Genomic DNA, 17,922 nt, shown 5'->3' with positions numbered 1-17,922 from the left:
AAATCTGAAGGAAAGATTTGTCATAGTACTAATTGGTAGCATTAAATTCTTATCTCCTTTGGGTGTGCATGTGTGGCGTCAGGTAGGGATCTACTGCCACACTCCTGCCTAGAGAGAGAGAGAGAGAGAGAGAGAGAGAGAGAGAGAATGTGTGTGTGTGTGTGTGTGTGTGTGTGAGAGAGAGAGAGAGAGAGAGAGAGAGAATGTGTGTGTGTGTGTGTGTGTGAGAGAGAGAGAGAGAGAGAGAGAGAGAGAGAGGTGATCAGTATTATCAGAGCTGATCCTTGAATGCAACAGCTTATACACAGTCCACTGCTTCTCAAGAGGAACTCTGAATTGGGGCCAGTGGTTTGGTCTGTGCCCCCCCCCGCCCCCTCTTCCTTTTTTTCCTTCTTTTTTTTTGTAGACTTATGTTTTGCAACATGCTGTGAATTCTGGCCTATTGATTAATGGGTCTTTCAACAAAAAGCAACCTTAATCTTTCCTTAATTGCCTTAATGGCTGTACAGCCTCGCTTTTATTCTTTCTTCCCACAATGTTGTTGCAAATGCTTTTGTGTCTTAACTTGGTGCCCAAACTAAGAACTTAGAAGAGACTGGCTCCTGTCTATTTCTCTCTGTGCGTGTCTCTTTCTGTGTCCTTATAATTCCCATTCCCAAATGCCTTTTCATTTCCTTAGCTGATGGATGGCCCCTTGCTCGATGGCAGATTTTCCAAACTCCGCATAAATAAGCCAACACTTAACACAGCAAACAGTACGTCATGAAGAAAGGGCTTCTTTCTGATTGTTTTAAGTTCTGCAGTCTGGATTCAGAGATCACGCAGGCAACTCCATAGGCACATGCTATATGTAAGTATTTTGTCACTCAGACATCAATAACGTTCAAATCCACACTGAGAATTTCCATTACGGCTATAATCATTCTCCTGCTAAAGACTGCATATGATTTGTGCATTTGAAGACCAACCTCAGAAATAAATACTGTAGATTTCGAACAAATTCTAAGAATTTATGGTACCCATTCCATGGTACTATTCAATAATATCCAACAACATCAGAGTAGGCCCCTTGAACTCAATGCACCAAAGTCCATTGGTTTCAATGGATCTGCTTTGGGTCCGATCAACATTGGATACCCCAAACGGACTATTAATATGTGCCTGCCCCATGCCTTTAATAGACATACCTCCCAACATTCCTCAGATGAAAATAGGGACATTTCTTACTCCCTGCCAACTGACCTTCCTTGGCCCCCCCATTTTTATGCCCCCCCGAGTATTTCCACCACCACTACCCCAATGGGGCACAGTGCACACACCCTCCAGGCAGAAGTCACGCAGGCACCCCAGTGCTGGCAGGGGTCTCTCCCAAACCTACCTTGCAGTGCCAGGGACTGAACCTGGGAGCACTGAGCTATAGCCCCTCCCCAATGATTTCAATGGGTCTGCACTGATTATGACTAGGTTTTTCTTCAACCCAGTGTATAATTAATAATAATAATAATAATAATAATAATAATAATAATATATTATTATTATTATTATTATTATTATTATTATTATTATTATACCCCGCCCATCTGGCTGGGTTTCCCCAGCCACTCTAGGCAGTTTTCAACAAAATATTAAAATAGAGTAGTCCATCAAACATTAAAAGCTTCCCTAAACAGGGCTGCCTTCAGATGTCTTCTAAAAGTGTGGTAGTTGTTGTTCTCTTTGACATCTAGTGGGAGGGCATTCCACAGGGTGGGTGCCACTACCAAGAAGGCCTTCTGCCCGGTTCCCTGTAACTTGGCATCTCGCAGTGAGGGAACTGCCAGAAGGCCCTCGGCACTGGACCTCTGTGTCAGGGCTGAACGAAAGGGGTGGAGATGCTCCTTCAGGTATACTGGGCCATGGCCGTTTAGGGCTTTAAAGGTCAGCACCAACACTTTGAATTGTGCTCGGAAACGTACTGGGAGCCAATGTAGGTCTTTCAAGACCTACATTGTGTTATGTGGTCTCGGCGGTCGCTCCCAGTCACCAGTCTAGCTGCCGCATTCTGGATTAGTTGTAGTTTCCGGGTCACCTTCAAAGGTAGCCCCACATAGAGTGCATTGTAGTAGTCCAAGTGAGAGATAACCAGAGCATGCATCACTCTGGCGAGACCGTACGTGGGCAGATAGGGTCTCAGCCTGCGTACCAGGTGGAGCTGGTAGACAGCTGCCCTGGAGACAGAATTGACCTGCACCTCCATGGACAGCTGTGAGTCCCAAATGAGCATTCCTTGTGAGTAAGGAAGCAACATATGACCAAGGGAGCGCTACAATTTCAGCAAACTGGATCAGGGCCTGCGTACCAGATGGAGCTGGTAAACAGCTGCCCTGGACACAGAATTGACCTGAACTTCACTCTTCTCTTTTCCAGGCTAAGCATACTTGGTTCCTCCAGCTTTCCTCTCATGGGACTTTCCCCCCACTGACCACCTTCATTGTACTTCTCTGAAACTGTTCCAGTTTGTCCAGATCAAGGAACCTTTTTTGGCCTGATGGGCCAGATCGCTATCTTTCCTCACCCCCCATAGGCTGGTGCTGACAGGTGGGCTGGACAACCCACTTGTCACTCACCAGGCATCATTATGTCAGATGACTGACAGGTGGTTTCTCCCACCCAGCTGTCCCATGCGCAGCACTTCCCAAGCACTCAATAGCCAGTTGGCTGCCAGGCACCTGGGAACGATAGCGCATGGGGTTTTGTCGGCCCTTTGCCCGGCAAAGCACCAAACATAGGGCTGGCAAAGCTGCTCTCTGCATGGATCGACTCTATGATTGACTGTCTCTCCCTGCACATACATGACATCACATATGACATCAGGTATAGGGTAGGTGGGTGTGGTTTGGGGGAAAAGGCCAAATAGGGATCTGTGTCAGGCCAGAGGTTCCCCACCCGCAGTTTACAAGCTTTGCACAGAAGAATTCAAACTGCAAGATCGAGAATTGGACACTGTACTTCAGATGATATATCGCTAGTGCAAAACAAAGTTCCATTAATTCATTAAGACGCCTATTGCTGCAGGCTAAAATTGCGCCCATCCTTTTTGCAGTCATACCACACAGCTGACTCGTGTTCTGATCAACTACAATCCCATAGCACAAGGTGGTCCAATGCAACCCTCAAGGCATTTTGGGCAGCCCTTGGCAACATTTGAGGGGCCCCTCAAACTGCCTTCCCAAAGCTGGGTAAGCAAGGTGCTGGGCTTTGGGACTCTGAGAGAGTCCTAGAGTCTTCCCACCTCCCCCCCCCCTAAGTCTAGTTAGCACCTTTCCAGCTTTGGGAAGGAGGTTGAAGGGCTCTAGGATCCTGACAGAGCCAGAGGCAAAAGTGGGTGGAGCAATGAATGTTAATTTTACCTTTGTATAGTAGGCTGGGGTCTGGAAAGTCAAGGGGCAGCCTGGGGACCAAATAAAGTGCCAAATGAGGAGGAGTTTCCCCACCCTGAACCTATGACTAAGCTGCATTCATTTCACTGAAAAACACTTACGACACAGGATCTGCTGCATCCATTCAATACAGCAGAGATCACCAATGTCTCACTGTACATTGGCGTACACTGTACATACTATTTACCAGATTGCCTAAGAACATTGCTAACCTGTAAACTTTACCTGTAAACAAGGCACGGCCTTGTTTGGCAACTGCATCTGACACACCTTCCGGTGCCAAATGAAAACATACCTCTGCCTTTGCAGGAGTCTGATGGCATTGATGGGACTCTCTGTCAAAGTTTTATGACAGTCCAGAGTTATAGATGATAACTTCATTTGTTATATTTTACCTGCTTTCATTGCTTATTTGAGTGTGATGGCACCATTTTATTTTTCTATGCTGTAATCTGCCCTGTTTTAGCAATCTGATTAATGAATAAAACAATAAAATTAATTTGCTGGCATGTACTACATTTCAAAATCTTGACTATTTTTGTTAAGAGCAGGGAATGGCGAATATGTCGCTTTCTAATTTTTCCAGTCTTGAATTCAGTTCTCAACATTTCCGCAGCAATTTGTGAATTTTGGTTAAATCGCAAATACAAATTTATAAACATTTTCATGCACATTCCCCCTAATGAACACACTTTTCATGCAGTTTTGGCTAAGGCACACATTTTTGAAAAGCAATTTCCCCTTACTATGATGCATTTTGTGAGTTATTTTCACTAACCTATGCATTTATTTGCACACTTTACCCTAGTACGGGCATGTCTGCACACCTTATTTGGCTGGAGAACTGAACTGCAAATCTATTAAAAGTGCAATTTTTGAAGGGTGGCCTCTTTCCATATTGTTCAGAAAGTTTTAATTAAATGCGAACTGAACAGAAATTTCTACCCCATCAATAGTTATGAGTAGAATGAGTAAGAAAAACCATGTAGATTTGTTAGATTATGGCTGATGGCGGCGGCGGGGTGGGGGTGGGGAGATCACTAATAAATGGATGGGAGATGATAGATAGATAGATAGATAGATAGATAGATAGATAGATAGATGATAGCCAGACAGGCAGACAGATGAATGCAGCATTATTCATGTGTTTAGTTGCTATAATTCTAGTGGTCAGTCCTACAGAAAACCTGGGCTCAGTAGGGCTATCTGAAGACAATATTTCTAGTGCAGGAGGTTTTTTTAATCATTGGTGGAAATTGTTAAGCCTAGGGAATTGGATATTGATTACAAATGATGGTTTCTTCTTTCCTGTACAAGTCCACAAATTATCTCCAGGAGGGTTCACACATTTATAGCACAATTTTATTTTATTTTTATTAAAGATTTTCTTGGTTTACAAAAGTATGTGCAATTTGTCTCTTTTTTTTTCAAGTAACATTTTTTACAGATCAGTTTCATTTGCTGAGACATTAGGAAGAAAAGGGGGAAAGAGGTGGAAGGGGGAAAGGTGAGTGGGGGTGTGGTGGTGATATTTCTATTTTACTTAATATATGTGGGGTTTTGTGTCAGCGTCACTTGTGCAGGTTCTCTGCTATTCACTTGTGTTTCTTTGGTGGTGAGAGAGGTTGGGGTTGGCCTAGGGTATGGCTGTTTGTTTGTGATTGGCTGTGGTGATCTTTGTTTTCATGTGTGAGTGGGGTGGTGGGTGTTTTGGATCAGGTTAGCCATCTTGATTTGTATGTTGTTGATGGATTTTTGTCAATGTCTTGCTGGGCTGTGTATGTGATAAAGGAGAGCCATACGTGAAGGTGTCTTCTTCTATTTGTTCCCGTGTCAGTTTCAGTTTATTGGTTAATTTTTCTAGTAAGGCTGTTTCCCATACTATTTGGTACCATTGGTCCCTGCTTACTCCTGACAGGTCTCTCCAGTGTCTGGTTATGATGTTTCTGGCCGCTGAAAGTAGGTGGGTTATGAGTGCTTTGTGGGCATTATTGTCTTGGAAGATGTTTAGTAGGGTCTATTCTGGGGTGAATGCTAATACTTGCTTAGTTATTTTACATAGTTTTCTGGGTGTTAGGTACCACCTGTAGGTGAGTTTCAGAGTGAGTTCTTTTCTTTTCGTTGATATGGATTTAAAGGGGGGTTTAGACCACATTCTGGTCCATTGAGTGGGGTTAATCTCATAGCCTATGTCATCCTCCCATTGTTTTTTGATTGTGTCTAGGAGGTTCGTGGGATTTTAGAGTAGTATTTTGTATATTGCAGATACCATCCCTTTACCGTGTCCCTTTGTTGTTAGGAGAAGGTTTTCGAAGATCGTCAGGGGCCTAGTTGCTGCTGATTTTACTGTTGGGTTGTTTAAGAGGGCATGTAGTTGGTGTTGTGTTAACCAGGGCATTTGGGTGTCTTCTATTTTGTCTTGTATTTCTTGTGTTGACAAGCCTTTGGTTCGCCAGGTTTTTATCTGGAGGTTTTGTGCTGCATGGTAGAATAATGGGTGGTACACCAGGGGGATTAGTGGGGATGGGATTGGGGATAGTTTGCCTATTTGTGTTTTCCATGCTTTGAGCATGGTCTGTGTGTACCTGTTAAGTGTTGTGGGAATTTTCTTTAGTTTGTTTGGGAGGAGTGGGTATGCTGTGGTGCAGGTATTTTCAATTGTGTCCCTCTCTAGGTGTATCCATTGTTTGGTCTCATCTTCTAGTATATATGGGATTATATGGCGTATTTGGTTGGCAATGTAATATGCTTCTATGTTGGGGATTCCCCATCCTCCTTCTGAGGTGGGGAGGTGCAGGTATTTGGGGCTTATTCTTGGTTTTTTATGTGAGAAGATAAAAGAGTGTAGTTTTCTCTGCCATCTGCAGAGTTGGGTTGGGGGAATCAAGATTGGGAGGGTTTGGAATAGGTAGGTTAATTTTGGGAGGGTGATCATTTTGATCATGGCTATTTTGCCTGAAAGAGTGGAATTCATGTTGTTCCATCTCTTTAGGTCTTTGTTAATTTGTTGTCACAGGGGCTTGTAGTTGTGGAGGTACAATCTATTGAGGTTTCTGGTTATTTGTACCCCTAGGTATCTGAACTTGGTGTGGCGAAGTTTTATTTTGGTGACATTAGTGAGTTCTTTTTGGGTGTGAGGAGGGGTGTTGAAGCACATAGCTTCTGACTTTACAAAGTTTACCTGTGGGCCCGACTTTGTGTTGTTTAACGAACCAATGGGGTTGCGCTGACCTAGCGTGTGGTGGGTGGGGGACTAGTGGGATTAGGATTAGATTTGGGTTAAAGAGTTGGGGGTAAATTATAGAGAGTATCCTATATGTAGTCATATAGGTGATTTTAGGGGTTTTTTGGGCCTTCTGGTGTTTAGCCGGTTGGTCCTAAGTCTCAGCTGGTGTGGAGGGCCTGGTTCAGGGGCAGGCCGTCCTCCCTGTCGTTTGTGATAGGGGGTGGTCAGTGAGACGGTGTTAAGCGTCTTTGTGACGCCAATGTTGGGTATGTTGGTAGCCATGTGTTGTGTTCTGTTGGTTGTTACAATGAGGCAGAAGGGGAAGCCCCATCGGTACTTGATCCCTGCTTGTTGGAGATGCTGGGTGCATGGGCGTAGGCTTTTCCTCCGATTTAGGGTGTCCTGAGATAAATCCTATAAGGCCAATATTGGGTTGTCTCTGTATCGAAGCTTGGTTGAGTTTCTGAGGTTGTTCCATACCTCTTCTTTCTTTTTGTAGGGTGTGAAGCACACAATTATTATTACAATGATGTCTCTTGGGGGGGGGGGGTTCGGCATAGGTTTTAGGGCTCTGTGAGCCCTCCCCAGGTCGTCTACCTTGAGTGCCAGGTTTGGGATAGTATTTTTCAGCCAGCAAACAATTAGGTTTGCTGGGCTTTTCTCCTCCACTTTTTCAGGAAAGTTGCAGAAGTGGATGTTGCAGCATCTACTGAGATCTTCGAGGTCTGCTTGTTTGATTTTCATTTCTGTGTTTTCTGTTTCTATTCTTTCCAGGTGGGTTTCTAGTTCAGCCAACTTATTATTCACACGTGTGTTTTTCTCTCGGTACTCCTCTATTATTCTTTCTTGTATTTGGTTCTTGTTTTCTAGAGTTTCCACTTTGGAGGTCAGGTCACTGAACACCTTCAGTAGTTCTGTTAGTCTTGTTTTCACTTCCTTCAGTTCTTGTTTTGTTGTTGTGTCATTCTCATCTTGGTGGGGGGGGGTTTGTGTTCTCAGTGTTGTTTGCCATCTCCCTGGTTGGTGTCAACGCAGTCTCACTGATGCTTTTGGTTTAAGACCTGCTTGATGTCCTCTTGGTGAGTGGGGTGTTGTGATTTGGAGTTGTGCAGGTGGTGGTTCCTGGATGTTGCTGAGCTGCACAGGCGTTGTCGACTGGTGGCTTTTACAGAGCGTCTGGATTAGGCGGTCATTTGTGTCCCATCCGGGTTGTGTCTTGAGGGCTTCTCTGGGGTTCCCGCAGTCTCCTCAGCGGTGCGTACTCTCCTCTTCTTTCCCTCAGTGGCAGCGATGGCAGCAGCAGCAGTAAGGTTGGGACTCCTTTTTCTTTCTCTCTTTCTCTTTCCCCCTTTCCTTCCCCCTCTTCGCATTAGCTCCACGGTCCTCCTGGTCCTGGAGCTCCTCTGGGTTGTTGGGTGAGTGCCCGGGTGCCTTCCTGGCTCGATCAAGGTTGTGTGTGTGCGGGGGGTGTTTCGGCTCCTCTGATAAACGCACCGGGCACCCCGATTCCTCTCTGCTAGTGGCGCTTGCGGCAGCAGTCCTGGCAGCCCGGGAGCCAGCCAGCCAGAGCCGTTTACTCAGCTGGCTTCAGGAGCTGCTTTCTGCCGTGGTGGCCGCCATGGTGCCTCATCTTTATGGCACAATTAAGGTATAATTCTGAAACTTCTGAATGGACTGTACTGCCATAAAGAGGAAGGGTTGTGTGTGACGAGAGACAGCATACATTTTTTGAATACTTAAGGCAGCCTGGACCAACCTGGTGCCCTCCATGTGTATCTGCAGGCCACCTTGAAACTATTTGTGTTGTAGAGCAGCACTCTTTTTTAAAAAAATAAAACATTTGGACTACAGCTCCCAACAGTCCCAATCAGCACCTATTGACAGGGGCTGATGGGAGTTGTAGTTCAAAACGTATGGAGGGCACCAGGTTGGCCAAGGTTGACTTATGGTGTCAATTTCCTTTCTGTGTGATTATTTTCAAATACATCGAATATATTTGGTCCACATGCACACATAGACATGCACACACATAATGATTTAATGCTGGGATGTGAAACCTAGATGTTAGCACATCCAGGGTCAGAAATAGTTAGGGCTGCCAACAATGCCTGGAAGGCCACAAGTTCCTCAGTCCTGGCCTAATGGAACAGTACTTTTGGGCTGCATTTGGGTTTATGCTAGGGTTGCCATATTCCCAAAAGGGAAAAACATCTCCTCCCAAAAGCAAAGTTTTTGGCCTTTTTTAAATTTTAATATTATTATTATTATTATTATTATTATTATTATTATTATTATTATTATCTCCCCCTTTGCCATATGTCTGGTTTTCCCCAGACATTTATTTCCTTCCGATTTGCCGAAAATCTGCCTAGATGCCATTTTCCGTCCGAATTCCCTGACGTGTCCAGGAAAACCCGGACATATGGCAGCCCTTAGCTTATGCACATTTCCCTGGGAGTAGACACGTGTTCTAATTCTGGCATGCATAGAATTACACTGTTGTTTTTTCCACATATAATCTGCCTCCTCTCTCTCTGTTTTGTGATATATTTGGTGCTTGACGTCCCCATCCTTCTTGAAGCACCAGACTGGCTGTCAAAACGTAAGATTTATTGAGTCACAAGTTGTAAGATTGGTCACAAGTTGTGAGAACCTAATTTATGGCACCCGAATACTTACTGAGACACGGGTTGCTAAATTGCAACCCATAAGCCCTGTTGGATCAAATCAAAGGCCTATCTAATCCAGCATTCTATTCCCATGGCACTCTCCACACAGATGATTCCTAGCAGCTGTTATCACTTCCTATAGCTCTGGAAGTAATATTTAGCCATCATGACTAGTAGCTATTGATCACTTTATGCTCCATGAACTTGTTTTTCCCCTCCTATTACAGCCATCCTTATAGGTGGTTATCGCTACATTTTATTGGTAGCAAATCCCATAGTTTAACTATGGGGTGAGTTAAGTACTTCCTTCTGCCTGTCCCAAATCTCTCACCATTCACTTTCTGTGGCTGAACCCAGGTTCCAGTGTTGTGAGAAAGAAAGGTGGGAGGAAACACTTCTGTATATCCACTTCCTTCACACAATACTCAGATTTTTGCAGCTCTATCATGTCTCCCCCTTGCCTGCCATTTTTCTGGACTGAAAAAAAAACCCAGACCCAAAGAACCATCCTGTCTCTCTAACAACCTCGTAGCCATGCAAGTTGCAACATGACTTTTCTACCACTCATCTTCCACACCTGTGAGCTAGAGCCACCAGGAATCCAATTTCACCTTATACTAGATCAAGGTGGGTGTTGACAGTGATAAAGCTGAGACCACTGATGTACCCAGAAAGACAGATTGCATGCACCAGTGTGATGCTGGTGAAAACAGCAACCTCCATATTCTCCCTCTCTATTCTGCCACACATCTCCATGACACAGCTTCACCATCATGTGAGTTTCTTCATCCACATTGGTTGGGCAGGGAAATAGACAACGTAAAGCCATCAGATACTATGCATTGACTACATTTTTGGAGCTGACGTCAACACGAAGGGGCCATTTTTAGCAGTAATGTTTAGGTCTAACTTAGGGATGGGGGAATTTATGACTGCCAGATGTTATTGGACTACAACGCCTGTTATCCCTAACCATTGGCCATGCTTCATGAGGCTGATGGGCGTTGGAGTCCAACAGCACATGAGGATCAACAGTTTCCCATTCCTGGTCTAACCTATGACATCTTTCACAGCTGCGGGGATGTTGAACAGATAGACAGATCCCTGTTGTGACTTCCCAGGTCAATAGGAAAGGGATCTTTTGAAGCTGGCATGTAAAAAAAAAATAAAAAAATTATTAGGTGGGGCACAACACCAAACCACAAAGACATCACAGTTATCTTGCTCACGATGAAAATGCCTTATTTACTTATGGAAAAGCAAATATATCTATTTTCTTTTTTCAAATATTCAAGACCATGCCAGCATGCCATGACTTATGATAAGTGCATATGTTTTTCATGGATCAAGGCCTAATAATCTATCCAGGGCCTTCAAATTAGGGACTGGAAATATAGTGTACATTGCAAAGTTTTTGTACATATTCTTAGCAAAGACTTTAAATAAATAAATAAATACACACTGATTTGCAGAAATTTGTTTAAGCATAAAAAACCTTTTTTTAAAAAAAGGGGGGAAGTATCTTGAATATTTATTTTGCCGGCCACAATATGCATCTTAAAACTACCCTTCCAAGTAAATTTTCTAATCAGGCTATTAAGGGAAAGAAGCATATCTTGAAATATTAAAATTGTGTCTGGCAATGACACATTTTTTGCTATTAAAACATGTATAATGACTCTTAGATTGAGCTTGCCAGATATGTTTAATACATAACTTAAATTGCTAATCCTCAGAATAGGAGCAGAAGAAATTCAGAACTGCAGAGGGCAGGAGAAAAAATGCAGCACAGCAGAATTTGTAAGAACATTTTCCAATTTTATTTACCTGGAAAGTGCATTTTAGTTTTGCATGCTACACTTCATACACTTTCTTCAGATTTGTGGTCCACCTCTTTAATGAGAGTATTTTCCACACACACACACAAATATATACATATATGCAAAGCGGTGATAATTTAGCATTTTAAAAGTTTTTCCCAGCCATTCAGTTATATACCCCAAACCAAATATCCACTGCAAATACACCCTCCTAGTGACTGCATGCATTGAATTAATTGTATACTTAGAAGAAATCAGAAATGGGCTCTTCTTTTCTATGCACACTTACTTGGAAGTAAGTGTCATAGACAAAGTGGTTTTTCCTTCTAGGACTGGTCTGTAAGTTTGATATATTTTCCCAAGAGTACAATTTTTTTTAAATTGTTTCAGACTGAATTCCATCAATTGTAAAAAAGAAACCTTATAGTTTTTGAGCAAATAAAATTAATGTTTTTATGTTAACAACATTGACGGGGGGGAAATGGGTGTTACTTTTAAAAACCCAGCCTAAAGTTTGTTAGGAAATAACAATTTATTAAGAATTATGATATTGTTAAAAAGTCTAATACAATTATGTAAGAGTATTTGAAATGGCTACTTTTAGGCATTTCTAAAACACTAACTTGGTTGTGATCCTAAATTCAGTTGAAATTAATGGAATCTTACTTCCAGGTACATATTTTTTAAGAATGGGATGTTTGTCGGAAATTATCCATTTTAGCTACACCAGCACATATTTCTAAAATTATATGGGGTGAGATTCTCTGAATCTGTAAATATTGTGTTGTCCATGGGCATATGTCTACCCATTCAATGTCATTTTTTACATCTGCTTGAATAGAAATATTAAAATATAGGTAGCGTCACAGGGCTGAGCTTATACTTGGAATTACATCTAAGCAGTAATAGCCTATATTTATATATCAGCTAGGTGAATAACTGATAGCAACATCTTCAACATTCTGATACATTTGGAAATATATTTTTCCTCCTTTTCTGGGTAAATTAATACTGGATAAATAGCACACACCTCAAGGTAAACAATATTCTCTTTCTTGAATAAATATATATTTGTGTAATAAGAGTTCCTTTATTGCAAATTCTCTCTCTTCAAATTATGCTTTTTTTACAAGTTGCAAATACAGTGTACTGTATTGTGATACTTCCACTTGTAGTGTTCTTTACTGCAAACTTGTGATTAGTATTTGGTGTGTTACATTTTGGTGGTGTTAGTCATTTATTTGACTGCAGTTGTTAGTAAAACATGCATCTCCATGTTGTTTGTTATTTTAATGAAACAAAATACAAACACAAACCTTCCACAATAACTGATATTTAATGCTTCTGAGCACTGAGGTAAATTTTAAAATAGAACAGATCGGTTAAATAGTTAAAGCATGAAAGAAAGTGCTAGCAATATGGACAGATATGAAATGTTAATAACTCAATAAAGAGACTCACACCATTCTATGGGCATGTTTTCAAATACACCAAATTATCATTTGGAGAGCTCACCTTTTGCTAAAAGGAGTGGAAAGCTGCATAAAACATGGGGCATCTGAAATATCTCTGAATGCAAATGCTAAATTGGTTTTAAACGGATGTATGTTTTAACTCGGCTGCATCATTTCAAATAATTCTTTATGTAGCAAAACAGAATCCATTATTCACACATGAAAAAGAGAGTGTTAAGCCTACCTTTTAAAAAATTGACTGGTAGGTTTACAAGTCGCTGCCGCTGTTCTCTTTTGCAAAGACATCAGCTTCTCTGCTTGTTTGTTGCCAAAAGGGTGGGGGGAAGGATGGGAGGGGGGAAAGAGAATAATTATTTTGTGTCTGAGCAAAAAGAAGAAGAAAAACCACTCTTTGATAACAGCAGATTCTACTGTGCATTAGCAAGGCTGTTGTTCCCCACTTCCTGAAGATTATCCACCTTTTTTTCCTAAGGCATCTTGCTCAAGAGAAATAAATGGGGAGAGAACCCAGGACAGATCAACTTGCAACCCCAAGTCAATGGAACACTTTTGACTGATGTCTGCTGAGCAGAATTAGACCCCCAATCCAAGATAAATATTTCAATATTCTGCCCAAGACAGAATGAGAGACAATGAAGCACTTATCCAAAACAGACCTGGCTTCGAAACAGAGGCAGAATGCCTGAATCAGGAAGCCTTGCTATAGAAAAGTCTGCCTTTTAAAAGCTCCTCACACGCGCTAAAAATTGAATGAGAGAACGGGCAGATAGATATGTGGACATTAGTGTTCCAAGCAGGCTATGCCACTGTCTCAAGACAGCCGTTTCTTTCTATCAAGGGCAGTGCAGCATCACAATATGGGTGCAATTGCAGAAAAGTAGCCCATCAGCTTTAAACTGCACTCTCTTCTCAGGTACAAAACTGAACAATAGTTTAAAAATTGACCTCTGCAAAACAATTGTGTGCAAAAGGTCCTTTATCTACACCACTGCTTCGCAAAATGATGAAATTAGATACTCTCTCAGTTCTGCATCCATGATGCGCTCCCTCTCTCTCTCTATCCAGAAATGAAACATGTAGCACAATCAATTCTCTGCATGTTTACAAAAAAAAAAAGCAAGTTCCGCTGTATCCGTGGGGTTTACTTTGTGTTAAGTGTTTTTAGGATTACAGCCTAAAGCTCTCAAAATGTAATGATAATGACTTACTTGTCTTATTTGAAAATGAGCATTAAAATTAACTTTACAGCCTAATTGCACATTAAATATCACACTGACATCATCACATGCAAGTGATCTATAGCCTCAGAATCAAACACAACTCTGTGTTTCAATGAGACTTACTTTTAAAAAGCATGCTTTGAGACTTTGCTGTCAGTTCCTTCCATTTGGATGAGTTTAGGCACAGATTTTACTTTTATCTCCTGGGTATGGATCATATAGGCAGCATGAACATTACAGCACCATTGCAGCTACAGAGCGTGATCACTTTCCTTTCTGAAATTAATTTTTAAAGAAAATTTCACTTGCTATGAGCCTTGTGGAGAAGAACAGAACCATTTAACAACCTTCCTCTTAACAAGCTGCAGTCTTCTGAGGTAAAACAAACCAAAACAAAGCCCCACATGGAATAAATGTTAATAATCTGGGTTCATTTGCAGCAAGAACCATGGATTTTCAAAACAACTTTTAATGAGAGATAAGAGAGCAAAGGAAGTGTCACCGTCAAAATCTGTGATAAAACCATGTGGGGGAAATGATAGATACTGACAGACAGACAGACAAATAGACTGAAAGACATATAGACACAAATAGACAGATAGATAACCCATCTGTGCAAATGGGTCTGTTTCCTAATTGTCTTCAACAACACTATTAATTATTTAAGCAACTATGTGATGCTTTTACAGAGTTTTTACACGCCGAATAAATAATAGGCAGGTCTCTTCCCACAAGGCGCTTACAATCTAAATTAGGCTATGGGAAAGGCAACAGAGGTGGAAAAGAATGATGGGTGGATGGATGGATGTGTTCCTGAACAAATGCAGATGTGTTGCATTTGGAAACAAGGACAAACTTGCTTTATTCCTCAACGAGAATGTGAAAGTGGATGGCATGTAGACCACTATCTGCCAAGGTACAAGTGTATCTTCTGTTTTAAACGCCTACTTATTTGGCTCATGTGTTTATTCTGTTGCTTGTTTTGTAAACCTCTTTGAGGCCCTTTATAGTGAAAAGGGGCCTATAGAAAAAAAAGAGGGAGCTAAATAAATATATATAAACATATAAATATAGAAATAAAGCCTTTCCCTATATATCTCTCTACACATGGATTCAGAAAAAGGTATCTTCCCATGTCAAGCAAGCAATAGGCAAATAGGTCGGGGCCATCTTGACCCGCAGCTTACACCTGTACCAACAACAACGCTGGAGCAATTTCTCTTACCTTAATGAACTTACATCTTTAATTTCACAGCTTGGCCCCTTTTGCGCTTGGCCTGCTAAACAAAGACGCCGAACTGTTTCCAGTCCGTAGGCGCCACCCTCCCCTCCAAACAGCTGTGGAAACTTTAAACCATGACAAGGATTTTTGCCCCTTGTGAAACTGTCAAAAGCAATAAATATTTTTCTTTCTGCCCCCCATCATTAGACACTCTTAAGAATGCCTCCTCCATTGTCCACTGTAATTCCCAGCGCTCACTGGGCAGAAGCTTTATTGTCTAAAACGAATCTTGAAGTGTGAACAATACCGGTGGTGGGGCGGGTTTGATGGTAGAAGGACCTACACTTTTTTTCCCCTCTCCCTCTCCCTCTCTCTCAATCTCTCTCTCTTTTTTCTGTAGAGGGTGTAACCGTTAGGAATGTGGTGCTTCTCCATACACAGCTTTGCCAAAAGAGCACTTGTGTTTTTTAACACTGGTCTTTCAGAAAGACGCTCAAGTTAAAGCATTGTGCCCCACTGTAAATAGATGCACTCACTAGAATAGGCCTTCTTCACTCCTAATTAGGGAAGTAACTCTAGAAAGACAGAATGTCACTTGCAAGACTGGAGTCTTTGTTGGGTTTGTGTGCGTCCCCACTATGTGAGGTAATTGGAGTTGTACCTTTTAGAAAGCTGCTAATTTCGCATAGGAAGTGCTAACAAGACCTTTGTGTAGCCTGTTTTCCTTCTTCCTTTTTAAGGAAGTTACAGACCTTGAGTACTGGGGGGGGATTGGCTGGGCCAAGGCCCGGCGAAGGAAGCCGCAGTAATGAACCACTTCAGCTTGCAGTTAGGAAAAGGAGGCCTAATTTTCAGGCCTGAGAATACTGGGCTTGACAAAAGGTTCTGTTTAAGCTTATTATACGGGACATTCTTACGGCCTATACAGCTTCCCTTTGCAATGACCCTCTCAAAATAAGTGCATCAAGTTTGTGCAAATAGAAACATGCAACTTTCCAGGTTTACGGTATAGTTTTCTTTACAAAGCCATTTGTAATATAATGCAAGCTGCAATTAGCATGGACCGGAGCAACAAGATCCAGCCAGGAAAGTTCCTTTAACAAAAGGCAGAGAACTGGAGGAATTAAGTAACAGTTAAATATTAGCTGGCCTGTCAAACCATATGCCACTATATATAACAAAATTAAATCATTTCACATCTTCAGATTAGGCAGAAGTTCACGATTTATTAATTCTGCCAATTTTAAATTATTCAAGCAGGGCGGGGGGCACCTGGTTTTAAAACAAACAAACACTCCACCTTGCTTTCGGCTTTTATAGCTGTCGATGTCATCAAAATGCCGACTTGAACTACATGTAAAACATCCAGATGCAATAAAATGAATTACTACTTGCAGGGATGAAAAATAGTTTCACCAAAGATTTTTTCCCCTCCCCATGCTTGAAATATAGAAGTTATAAAAAGAACCAAGTGCAAAGAATGAAAAAGTGACCTTTTCAGATCAGGGGCTAAAATGAAAAGTCTTCTGGTAAGAAAAGGGAGGGAAATTCCATTGCTCATAATAGCTTTTAATGCTTTTTTCCTACACACTGTCTATCTGATAATAATGGCAAGGTTAGGGTAAACAATGAAGACTATGTTTGCACATATTCCACTTTTGGCATTCTCCATATAAATTTTCTGAAACACTTAAGAGAATAGATACATAAACCTGTGACCTTCAAATGAGCTTTTTCATATTGTCGACACTTTGGATTATGAAAAAAAAGAGGTCACAAAATTGAGCCATTTTTGCATCGTAATGAATTCCATTCTGTTGGGTAAACAAAGCTAAATTTTAAAACAGGGGCCTGACATCTGTCTGGCTCAATATGCTTTCCTATTCTTCAGAGAGGGGAGGGAAGGTGAAATGTAAGTTCTTCATGCAGGTTGTAAATGATTATATATACATAAAAAATAACCATCCAGCAAACACACAAGGAGGACATTTGGTCCAATTCAGTATTTTCCAGACGAAGGCAAGAAGAAAATGTTCCATTTTATGGCTTTATTTTTCAAAAATAAAATAAAACAGCTTATAAACAACGATCCTGCAATACAATAGAGGGGCCAATGCTACCATTATGGCGCTAACTCTTATTGACAAGAGCTATGAGGGCCTCCAAAAGTTACTCCTATTTCCGCCGTGTCTTTGTCCGTCTGTTGTCCTCTCTCAAAGGCTCAGTTTGGTATTGTTGCAAAAAAGAAGGGGGGAAAAACCCAACCACCACAAAAAACCCCTCTGCACCCACATTTATTTCCACCATCCCACCCCCACCCCTCCCTTCTAATTCATACTCCGCATTGTGAAGTTTTGCCATTCAGGAATTGACTGGACAACAGCAAATGAGAATGGCCAAGTGATTAGTCTCCCGGCAGGGGCCAGGATTGTGGGTATAAACCTGGGGCTACGGCTTCAGTTCTATGTGGCATTCAGCTCGGCTTCCTCCTCCCCGTCCCTCTCTGGTTCCTGATCGCTCATGCATCCTTTGCTGCAGGTAGCACATTCCTTCATACCAGGAAACTGAATCCTTATAATTAGCCGGCACAGTAGTGTCCACTCCCTACTTGAAAGTCAAAGGGCTGGTGGCCCTGGAAGCAATCTCACTTTGGTATTTATGAGAGCGAGGCGGGTGGGGTAGCACCGAATCCTCCCCAGCCTGCTTCTTAATACATTTTTTTAAGAAGAGAGGTTGGTTTGAGAGCAGTTGCAAGGGGGGAACGGACCCAAAAATCTTTTCATACAATCCTCTCGGAAGTTATCACGGCGTAGATTGCTGAGGTTATATTCAGCCAAGTCCTGCTTTAGAGTAGACTTGCTGAAAAAAATG

The 17,922-nt window shown here is 41.8% G+C and overlaps 2 long non-coding RNA genes across 4 annotated transcripts in view; one reads left to right on the top strand and one right to left on the bottom strand.

The window, feature by feature from the left end:
- The window catches only part of LOC310758867, a 46,396-nt gene extending 31,238 nt beyond the window's left edge, over positions 1-15,158 (bottom strand). The window contains exons 1-2 of one of the 3 annotated variants that reach the window (XR_014546029.1): positions 15,055-15,158; positions 12,833-12,902 (exon numbers count right to left, since the gene is read on the bottom strand). This is a non-coding gene — a long non-coding RNA (uncharacterized lncRNA). Of the gene's footprint in view, positions 1-12,832; positions 12,906-13,952; positions 14,192-15,054 lie in introns of those variants that run through there. The other 2 variants (XR_014546030.1, XR_014546031.1) reach the window with 2 other exon arrangements.
- The window catches only part of LOC310758916, a 32,167-nt gene extending 17,009 nt beyond the window's left edge, over positions 1-15,158 (top strand). The window contains exons 3-4 of the long non-coding RNA XR_014546091.1: positions 680-850; positions 15,085-15,158. This is a non-coding gene — a long non-coding RNA (uncharacterized lncRNA). The remainder of the gene's footprint in view (positions 1-679; positions 851-15,084) is intronic.
- Positions 15,159-17,922: the final 2,764 nt, after the last annotated feature.

The sequence above is a fragment of the Podarcis filfolensis genome, assembly GCF_964270895.1.
Source record: "Podarcis filfolensis genome assembly, chromosome: 3".
Classification (NCBI taxonomy): domain Eukaryota; kingdom Metazoa; phylum Chordata; class Lepidosauria; order Squamata; family Lacertidae; genus Podarcis; species Podarcis filfolensis.
This window is presented reverse-complemented; position numbering and strand designations above follow the sequence as displayed.